Here is a 10,634-nt window from a genome sequence, read left to right as displayed (position 1 = left end):
CTCTCTTCCCACAGTTCCACTGGTGTGACACTTCCTTATGGGAAGCATTCTGGAGGGCAGCTTTCTGGTGAGTTCCATAGACTCCCCAGATGGTTTACCATATGTTCAACAAGACCCCTCAAAGATGGCTTCCCTGCAGATTTCATCAGCGTCCAGTGGCGCAGCAACTACACGTTCTCCAATGAGGTCTGAACCACAGTGGTACTTGCACTGTGAACTTCCAAATGACCTTTTCAGATGAGAGCCAAGGCGGTATTAATGAACATGATTTTCCAAAATTGTATGATGGAATGGATTGACATTTGCAAGATCTGCCTAACTCAGGGAACCAGTATTTCCAAATGATCAATGCGTGTTGTAGAAGTTCCCTTCCCAGGGTAAGATAGACCAATGGATTTTAATGTAACAGAGAATGGAAGGTTTCTGAGGCTAAGCTGTAACTAACCTTTAAGAAACTGCCATTTGTTGAGCTTTGATGTAATTTCTAAGAATATTCACAATGATCAGAAAAGGCTATCAAAATACTCTTTGCTTTTCCAATTACATACGTGTATAAGGCCGTATTTTCTCCATACCTTCCAACAAAACAACCTATCACAACAGGGTGTACTCAGAAACAGATAAAAGAATCCAACTGGTTTCTAGTATGCCCGACATTAACAAGGTGTGTGAAAGTGTAAAACAATGCCACTGGTCTCATTAAATGTGTTTTGGAAAAAATTTAACAAAAAGCCAAATTATTTATATTACTATGTTATAGTTTCATTGGTGTTATTTAAATGAATTAACAAATATTTTAAATTTTTCTCAGTTTTAATTTCCAGTACAGTAAATATCCATACATATAACCTACATAAACAAAAGCTTTTTGAGGGCTTTAATAATTTTTGAGATTATAAGGAGATCCTAAGGTCAAAAATCTTGGGTGTTGGTGCTCTAGACTCTTTCTTTCTAAATGGGAGATCCATGAATTTGAAAAGGAATCATAGCAGGTAAGGTTTTGTGGCATATCAGCCACGGGGATACCTCTGTATCGGGAGTTTAAAGATTGGTAAATATTTGCATTCCGATGCCTAGAGAGGCTTCAGAAGGAAGGAGAAAAACTTCCCGTTTCATTTCTTAAAGCACAGCACAGCCAAATTCCCTGGAATGTTGCCTCTGTTAATATTGTCACATACAATTCCCAGGCTGTGCCCTTGCTGAACCCTCACACTTGCCATGGAGAAGCTCCTGTTCTGAAGAAGACTGACCTGAGAAGGAGTTGTAGATGACCTCGGATAAAAGGGTTTCAATCAAACTGGGGGAGCCGTTCTAATGAGGCTCTGTGGGAGCATCAGGGTGAGCTGGCACTCTGGTTCAGAGTTCTTGCCTTTATCACTCCGGGCTTCCCACGTATTGAAGAGAGCCTGCTGATGATCTGCACTCCCTTTTGTCTTAAAATGTCTTGCTGTCACCTTCCCCCAGTTGGATGCCATATCTATGTACCTTGTCTTATTTCTCCTTGCTAGACTTTGGAGAGGATGTGAGAGATAGCCTTGGAGCAAGTGTGCTGAATAAAGACCTGGTTACTCAGCGCTCAGAGGCAGGTGCTCACTGCCCAAGATGCCAGGAGATCCCAAGACGCGTGGAAAAGTCTAAAGAAGGTCTCTGAATTGGAATTACATCCAGGGGAAGGGATTGACCTTGGGAGGCGTCTTTGTGACTTTTGTAAAACGGGTTTGAAATGCCCCCTGTTGAGCAGTGTTGGAAATGTCTGCAGTTGTGCTCCCTTGACTGGGCAGACATGACATTATCGAAATTTCCCAAGATTCAGCAGGCCAGCAGGGTCAGGGGTCTTCCTTACCTCCTCCCAGATCCTTTAAGCCCTAGAGCTACCCAGAAGGGGAGGTACCTGAGAATCTGCAAGAAGGGCTCTCACCCAAACTATGAGGAGGGAACAGTTCCCTGCACCCATACATCCCCCAAGCAAGAGATGCCCTCCGGTGAGCCTCTGGTGAGCAATTTCCCTGAGAAATGGCACCTTCTGTCCCAGGCCCCACGTCGCCTGTGAGCTCTGCCAGGGAGGCTTTGGGCTGACGAGCTCAGCAGATAGGAGAACAGAAGGGGAAGCCTCCTCAGTCACCTCTGAGATAAAAAGAACAAAATAAGAGAGAGGGAGAAAGGGAGAAGGAGAAAATCAAAGACTAATCCTACAAATTCTCCTTTAATCTTGGAGCTTCCAGACCTAGTTCCCCTTTCATCTAGGACTTCGAAGTTATCTAGTTATTTTATGGGTAGTGAAACCACAAGGCGAAGAGAGGGTGGGGGGGAGATTGAATTAATGAACAGGTAAGCAGGTTTATTATTTCGTCTGATCTTTCCTTCTTTCCTGCTAATTTCTCTGAGCCAATTTGGGAGGCAGAGCCTATCATGTTAACTCAGAGACAGACTATTGTATCCATGTTCTTTCTGAAACCATTTATCTGAAGGATATTAAAGATCCAATTTACATAGACATTATGGCATTGTGAGGAGGGTGTGTGCACGTGTGTGCATGAGAGAGAGAGAGAGAGAGCGAGCGAGAGAGAGAGAGAGAGGGAGGGAGAGAAATGAGCTACGGTATCCATCCAAATGGGCATATGTTTGTGCACATGCTCGATCTGCATTGAGCATCATCTCCCATGAGGCTCTCAACGAAGTTTGCAATCACTCAATAAGTTAGTTCAAGAAGTCATTGGGCCTTGACAGAAATCAGGCTCCAGGCAATGGTGGAAATGTTTATTAAATTTCTGATTCAACCCTCAGGCTCCTGCATTTCCTTATCAGTGCTACAAGGTCACAATGGAGGAAATGGGACTTCCTTGAGTTTGATCTCTGCCTAATTGGATGCCTCATTGTATTGCCCCAGCCCATGTGTGTGCTTGTGTGGTGAATAGGTAGGGTAGATGCTGGGAAGGAGAGTCAGACTCCTAGGCTAGCCCTCAGCTTCCAGGATAACCCATTCCAGTGCAGAGCCCTTGGTTCCGCATGAGGGAACTGAGTGAGGGAAGACAACCCGTATCATCTGGGTGGGGGGCACGCCATTTTGTTCATTCATGAAATATAGATAAAAATGTCTATCACACCTATGACCCTGGTTTGTCATGAGAATGAAATGGGGAGGTGTGCATAACAGCACTGTGAACAGAATGAGCAGAGGGAGGGGATAACACACGCAGCTATCACGGTTTGTTGTGAAGATTCTTTCAGCCACAGCCAACATCCCTTTATTGACATTGGGTTCACCAAAGAGCCTTCTAATGGATAATTTGGCCTCCTGCGTGGAGATGTCCAGCAGCCCATGTTATGGTAGAGCCACTGGTCTTAAGAGGGAGGCTACCATTGTGAATGAGTGTGGGCAGTCTCCCCCACTCTTCATTCATTCATTCTTCCATCCATTCAGCTCATGCTCACAGATGACCCCGTGCAATGGTTCGTAGCCTTGACTCCACTTTAGATTACCTGGGGAGCTGAAACCAAAACAAAGCTCCCAGGCTCCTCCCCAGACTAATTAACTGAGAGGTTCCGGGAGCAGCTCGCAGGCACAGATACTTCTATAAAGCATCCTAGGTTGTTCTAATGAGCAACCAGGGCTGAAATTATTGACCTGGTGTATGCCCTGCATTGTGTTTGCCTCCAGAAGATACAAAGATAAGTAAGATGTTCCCAGCTCAGTGTAAACCATCCCCCTCGCACCAGATCACCCCTGGGAGAGGTAAGAGGGATTATATTCTTGCTTTTGCAAAGTTGAGGATCATGAGGAGACCCCAACTTCCTGAGGATACCATGAAATGATTTTCCCATCTAATCCTTGCTCATGAGCCCGGCCTGCTGGACTTACTTCTTCAGAATAATAAGCACTTTCCCACGTCTCAGGTACCACTGAGCTCACCTTGGCCTCTAATGCAGTCTTTCTCCTGGCCCAGGCATCTCCCTGGTCCCTCTGCCTGCTGCACAGATGGTGGTGAGTTTCGTGAAGCTCAGCCTGTTCTCCACCCAGGTCCTTCTAGAATCCATAAGGAGATCATAATGTCAGGATGCATCTGCCTCATATTTCTTTCCTCTAGGAGCTCCCAGAAGACTAACTCTTGTCTTCCTTTCTGAAGCCAGAACTCCCTTTGCACCTGCTCCTAAATTTATGGTTTGTTTCTGAAATAATGCCGCTCATTTGAAAAGGAGAAAAGCCGCCAACACTCATACCAATGACTCTAAGTCAGACGATGAGCTCTGCCCACTTCGGGATTTTATGATTTGGCCAGCCAGGTGAGACCTCCTCCAGGCAGTAACATCTCAAAGGTCATTTCCCCACACACGTCTTTATTCTCCACACCTTAGGTTAGGCTGGCTTCCCTGCCCACTGTCCTCAGAGGTCCACACCCTGGATGCTTAGCTCGGTGCCTGTTGAACGTCAAGGAGGTGGTACCAGCTTAGGTCAGGCATCTGGCTCAAGGGTGGGATAGAAGCCGAGCTTCTAGATCATTTCTCCCTTTACTCTCTTCAGAGCTGGCTGGGGCCATCAGATGGGACTGTGCTGTTTTATCATTCAAGTCTGTTAAGAATCTGTTTCTTTCAGCGTCAAAACTTTGTTCCTGTCTTCTTGGAGACTTAAAATACTGTCCTTGAACTGAGGTGGGACCCTCTTGCATTAAACACACTCACAGCTTCAAAGCTCTGTGTTGCCGCGGAGGGTCCCTGGGGACCATCAATAAGAGACGTGTGTTTGCTGTACTACAAAGAGAAGCCTCGCTTCTTGATGGAGTTGATCTGAGGGGCGGGGGGGTGCTGGCGGAGTTTGTTGTCTGTCTCCAAGGGGGAGAGGATTAGGGGAGGAGAGTTTTAAACTCTGAGGGGTTGCTGACATCAGTAACCTCCTTCCCAAGGAGGATCATGGTCTCCCACTGGAGCAGAAGGAAGGAAGATGCCTAGACCCTGGAGACTGCAAAGCCAGCTGTGTCTGCCCCTGCCCAATCAGACCCCCGCCACCATTGTGTAGCACGTCTCTGCATCCTGCCTCGTTTGCCGCCCTGCGGGTAGGGGATGCTATTACTGCAAGTGTCAGGTAAAGAAATAGGGGCTCTGAGAGGTGGAATTGCGTGCCTGAGATTGCCCCTCTGGTACTGGACCTGTGTTCTTTCTTTCATTGAAGGCGGCGGGTAGATTACTATGCCTGACTGACGGATCATCGTTGCTTAGAAGGGGGGCTGCTCAGAGAAGGATTTTGAGTTTGCCTTTGGGCTCAGTGGGAAGGAAGGCTGCGGTTGATATGTCAAGTAAACTTATATTTTATCCTCCAAATTGGGACCCTTTTGAGAGTGAAAGGGATTGTGTTAAAATTATGCCTGAACGTTTAACCTGGGGCTGTCCTGGGTCAACCAGGATGTGTGGTCACCTAAGGGAGTCACCGTGTGTGTGATCTGGGTACTTGGGTGGGGGAGCAGGTGGGCGGGGGTGGCTGCCAGTCTTCTGGGGACGAGTCAGTGCTGACTCATTCTATGATTTCTGTGGGAACGTCTCTTCTCATTCCCACCCCCAAGGAGCAAGCTCAGGCTGTCACAGCCTGCAAGGAGTCGAGAGGGGCGGTCACAGATCAGAGGTCATCTAATACGGCCATAATCCAGACCATCATGTGCCTTGCCATTTGTGCTCCCAAATGGCCCATTGCCTCGCCTCCCGGAGGGAGAATAGCCAAGTAGTGGATGCAAGGCAAGGGAATGTCCCGAGTTGAACACTTCTCTTTTTTGACTATAGCATCGATATTGTGGCCAACCTTACCCTCTCCCCAGCCTGAGGACAGCCACAGAATCTCTCAGAACCCACTCCGGACTCATTCGACAGAGATCCATCCGCTGCTGGAATTCCCTGCAAAACCCGCCTCACCTCTTGCTCTGACAATTTTAACAGCTTCTCAACTTGTATCTCTGCCTTGCACGGTAGCTCCTCCATTTCATTTCTGCCTCTGCTGACAGGGTGATGTGTCTAAACATTCCCATCGAACTGTTCCACTCTTGGAAAATCTTTCTAAAAATCTTCATTGCCTTTCTACATCTGTTCTGGACTCGGTGCCCGAAATCCCTATGTTGAAGCCCTTCCCCACAAGATGCTGGGATTTGGAGAAGGGGGCCCTTTGGGAGGTCCCCGTGGTGGGATTAGCGCCTTTACCAGAAGAGATGCCAGAGGGCTTGTGCTTGTTCTGTCTGTCGGTCTTCATGCAGGCCCTGAGGAAAAGCTGCATGAAGATGCAGGGAGAAGGTAGTCACCTGCCAGCCAGGAGGAGAGGACTCAGAGCCTGACTTAACCGGCACCTTGATCTCAGACCTCCGGCCTCCGGAATTGTGAGAAAGAAGTTTCTGAAGTGTAAGCCCCCCAACCTGGGGTATGATGTTATGGCAAAAGGCCCACATGGACAGCCTCCCACCATCGCCTTCCATCCGTTGCCTGCACCCCGCACAGACTGTACTCTGACGTTACGGGATTATTCATCATTTTCTCCTCACATCCCGTGTTTTCATGCCTCTCTCTCTACCCTTGTACATGCTGTTCTTGCTGCCTGGAGTCTCTTTCCTCATCTCCTTTCATGTCTGGTCAGTGCCTACTTAGCCCTGAAAGCCCCAGCTCCTATCAAACTTTCTCCATCCCCCTACGAAGAATTAATTGCTCCATTCACTTGGCAGCATGATAGTGCCAACAGTATGCAGTATGCACACTGCCTTCCAGCTCTGCCCTCCTACTACCATGCTGCCTGGCACACCGGGTGCTTGAATCCTGTTCAAGAGATTAATAAATGCACAAAGGGATGGATGAATAAATGAATGAGGGACATCAGACCCTTGGACGGAGCTTCTGTGGACTGGCCTGTTCAGGCCATCAAGGAAATGCACTCTTGGCTTCTCAGGGGTTCCCTCATGCAAAGAACCAGCGAGGAGCAAGACAGTTGAATTAGCCATGAGGCCCAATGGATCTCTGGCTTGGACAGCCGTCTTCTGGGGACTCACTTTGGGCAGAGGCCAGAGGGTGACAGTGGGGAGCAGTGGGGTTGGGGATGGGCAGTGGCCCCCCTAATTTGCTAAGGAAGCTCTGCTGAGAAGCAGGGGAACAGCAAGCAGAGAATGAGCCAGGAAACAAGCCTCTCTCTTTACCTTCACATACCTGGTCCCCACGCTCAGCTTTCTCTTCTGCCCCAAGGCTGAGAGTCAGCCCTACTTTGTCTGCCCTTACTAGCATTCGCCCCCGTCATTCTTCTTCTGTGACCTTGGCCTTGCCCTCTGGAGAACACCAGGAGCCTCCCTGATCTTCTTCCTCACCTCCTACTTGAGAATGTCAGGCTCAGCAATCACCCCTTTCCCCATTCCCCTACCATCAGTTTCCCCCAGAGTGATGTTGCAGACGTCAGGGTGTGGGTGGGCTGGGGAGAGAAATGAGGCCCAGACCTGAGCCTGAAGTAGGGAGCTCAATGGGCATTGGCCCCGTGAGCTGGCCCAGCCCCATTCTGAAACCTCACTTAGTCCTCAGGCCCTTGCTTTGGGGGGTGGGTGTGGGGAAGGGGGTCCTGCTGCACCTCCCCAGGCCCCCAGCCTCCTCGCTGACCCCTTGCTGCAGAATTGTTTATCCACATTTCTCCTCTTGGCCCCAGCACATTTTGGCAGCCCAATTAGTGCCTTGCAGATAGTTTCTTGAGTCTGAGCAATCCTCCCCCCCAACCTTTCACCTCCTGAATTCACTTTCCTGCCCTTGTAGGGAGATGTTTGACAAGCTCTCCTCCATTTCATCTTCAAGCAGGCTGACATGCTCAGAAGCACTGCTGCTGTCTTACAAATGAAAAGCGGGTTAATTAAGGCATATTTTCCAGCTTGTTTTTAAAAGGGAAAACAAAAGAGAGAGAACAGGTATCCTAGTTAATGGTTCCTAATTGCTTCTTTCCCGAAAAGTCTTCAGCGTAAAACAGCCTAATTGAGTACTTCCTAATCTGGCACTGAAGAACTGAGCAGGGCTGTGCCTGGCCCCCCACTGAATGAACTCCCACTCTCCTTCGAGACCCAGCTCATATGCCATCTCATCATGGAAGCCTCCCTGCTCCCTCGGACTAGGTTACCTGATTATAGTGGACGCTGTGCTTTGCGGCCCAGAACCTTCTGAAGGGCTTACCCTGCCAGCTGCTGAGAGGGTTGTCAGCAGACAGTCCTCATCTGTTAACTCTTCTGGGAATGTCCCTCACTGAAGAGAGCTGACTTGTTCAGAGTCATGCCCTATTCGCCGGGTGTCTGCCTCCAATGATTGGCCCCTGCAAGGGTGTCAAATCCTGGGCCCTTCATTTCAGTTTGGTACAAGTCTGAGATGCCACTCAAGCTTCGATTTCCTGTAGAGTTGGCTGCAATCTTTAATGAGACTGCATGGCAGCCCACCCCTTCCCTTGGGCCGGTCTTCCTTCCCTCCCTTTTCCTACCACCCACGTTCGGCCCAGGACTACTCCCGGATGTGCTTCCTGCACGCCGATGGCCGGGCACCTCACCCGGTGACAGCAACCCTCCTCTGTGTTCCCGTGGTGTCCTTTCTCGCCATCATCATCTGTGTGCTGTAGTGTGTTGCCCAAAGAGGCTTTTTAGGAGGGACATAGTGCAATGAGGGCATTTATGTTTTCCATCTAGCAGGAATATGTTGATTTGATTCTTTCCAGACTTATGCTCTAGTAACTGCTACAAAACTCTCTCTACATACAATCTATCACCTGTCTACCATATCTATCTATCATCTCTCTCTCTTTCTATCTCTCTATTTATCTCTATCATATCATATCTATCTGTCTATCTCTCCATCTATCTACCTACCTACCTACCTATCAATACTATTGGTGCCCCACCCAGGTCCCCTTTATTGGCAGATGCACCCTTTTCCCAGTTGCTGGAAGTGTTGGCTCATAATAATTCACAGCTGCACCCTTTTCTGGAAATTTTCCTTTAGACAACAGGAGCTGCTTTATCCCCAAGACTGTGTCCCCCTTCCCCTTCCCCCGTGGCAGACCTCCGACAATGACTGACTGGCACTGGGGTAAACAGGCAGCCCTCTTGCCCCAAAGTGGGACAAACTCTGTGGTAGAATCTGTCTACTATTCTACAACAACTATAGCTCAGAGTCCCCGGAAGCCCTGACTGACGACGGTTTTCAGCCAAGCGCACATTTGTGCTTAGCTTTTTACCACCAGCCTGTTTTTCTTCCTCTCCTGAGTGTATTTCCCCAATAAATAACTTGAGTAAAAGTTCTTATCCTAGGCTCTGCTTTTTGGAGAGTTTGACGTAAGACATTTGCTATCAAGCCTAGTCCGAAAAAGGAAACAAGCAAGCAAACAAACAAAAACAAAAGCAGGCACTAAGTATGGGATTCTGGAATGGGGTTGTGACGGAGACCACATTGTGGGTCACGGGTGGAATTACTGCTAATCTCCAACAGGCTGTGTGATTGCTGAGATCTTTACCTAGGTGAGCTGCAAAGATGACGTACTGGCTGGTTCAATGTCTTGGGGGTTTGGGCTGCCATAACAAAATACCAGGGACTGGGGGCCTTAAACAACAGAAAATCATTTCCTCACACTTCTAGAGGCTGAAGGTCCAAGATCAAGGTGTCTGCAGTTTTGATTTCTCCTCCTGAGGCCTCTCTCCTTGTCTTGCAGACATCTACCTTTGTACTGGGTCCTCACGTGGCTTTTTCTCTGTGCACGTGTATTCCTGGTGTCTCTCTCCTTATAAAGATACAAGTCATACTGGATTGGGGCCCCACCCTTACTATCATTTAATCTTAATTACCCCTTTCAAGGTCCTATTTCCAGATGCAGCCACATTGGAGGTTAGGCCTTCAACATATGAATTTGGGGGAGACACAGTTCAAGCCACAACAGAAGGTACAGGGAAAATAACAACTGTGAAGACTGTAGAACTGGGTGGCCTTTACTAAGCGCCATGGATTTGCCGAAGAGAGAAAATGGCAGCCTCAAATCAATTAACAATTTAAAGCAAAGTCACGCATTTAAGGAGGAGATCTTCCATTCCTACAGCCAGAGGCAGGCAGAGCTAAAAACCAAGCACACGGCTTAATTGTGGGAGTGACAGAACTTCAAGAAGAATGAATTCTCAGCCAAGAGGAGTCACCCATGCTGAGAGCAGGGCCCTATACTTGGGATGTGACTATCTGGATAGATGTACTTGAGAACCAATTCTTTAGAATTCCCTGAACCATTTGGGCCTGACCAAATGGCTTACTCTCCTTTGTTAAAAGACAGAAGCTCCTACTTGCCTGAAGATGATGCAGAGGTTGCCCCACCTACCCTTTCTGGCCCCCAGAACCACAGACTAGGTTAAATCTCAGCACAGCCAGACTGCGGAAGTAGTGGACCTGCTAAGGGACTAGAGGATCATACCCAGAGCTACAGGACCTGGCTGCAGTATTGTGGCAGGAACCAGGAATGAATTCGGAAGGGCCTGGGTGGGGAGGGGACCAGAACACAAAGCTGGTTGGGGGACAGTTTTCCAATGCCACAGGGTATAAATGCCCTGGCTGGGGCCCTGAGATCTGGTTCTAATGCACTGCTGAGATGGCTCTTGGAAGCTTAGCTAAAGCATTGGCCCACA

Source organism: Callorhinus ursinus, unplaced genomic scaffold (genome assembly GCF_003265705.2).
Source record: "Callorhinus ursinus isolate GAN/ISIS: 27379988/994484 unplaced genomic scaffold, GSC_fseal_2.0 scaffold19, whole genome shotgun sequence".
Taxonomy (NCBI): Eukaryota; Metazoa; Chordata; class Mammalia; order Carnivora; family Otariidae; genus Callorhinus; species Callorhinus ursinus.
This window is presented reverse-complemented; position numbering follows the sequence as displayed.